Genomic DNA, 828 nt, shown 5'->3' on the forward strand with positions numbered 1-828 from the left:
CATGTTAGTTGAAGCAGTATTGTAGCAGTAGTGTTGTTGTTGGATTATTTCATTACTCAATTTATTCCATTTAATACTTTATCTTAATTCGGATCTTTGCAGTTGGTACATATAATTCAGGTTTATGTCATGCATATGTAAATAAAGTTCGCTTTATTTTAACCTCGCATTACTCACCGAGGTAGTCAGATCGTCGCCTTCATAAGCTGCAACATGAGGACACCCCAGGCAGTACGTCTTGTACTGTACAGCCACACAATTCCCTGTATGATTCACCACGTGCCTGAACCCTGTGAATTTCGTCTGTCCTACGGCTCATTCCGAGCGGTATTAGAAGATAAAGATATTTATTCGACCGTCACGATCACGTATTGAGGACGGACTTAGCGAAGGCCCCATATGCAACTTTTGCCATGACGTACATACGAGAGATCACTTTTTCCTCCTCCCGAAGCGCTAGGCCGCTCGGAGACTGACGCAAAGAACCAGGGCAGTCTTGGGACATTTATCTCTTGATTCCCTGGATGGACATGTGCATAGATAACAACATAATAAGACATGGAAAAAAAATATATACAAGTCTTAGAGAAGTTTTTAATACCTGATGACGCATGGGGACGGACTGAACTAAAACTCCCGTCTTGAAAGGAGACCAGAAAAGTGATTAAGTTGTGGAATGTACACGTATCTTTCCCCTTCAGTCAACACGCCTTTGATAACAAATAGACCCCCCCCCACATATCAAACGAAAATTTTTTGATTTTGTGCTCTGCATATTTGAGTGATGATCTATTTGGGTTTAATTCTCACGTGGGCTTCCAGAGTCGA

The sequence above is a fragment of the Penaeus monodon genome, chromosome 31 (assembly GCF_015228065.2).
Source record: "Penaeus monodon isolate SGIC_2016 chromosome 31, NSTDA_Pmon_1, whole genome shotgun sequence".
In the NCBI taxonomy this organism is placed as follows: domain Eukaryota; kingdom Metazoa; phylum Arthropoda; class Malacostraca; order Decapoda; family Penaeidae; genus Penaeus; species Penaeus monodon.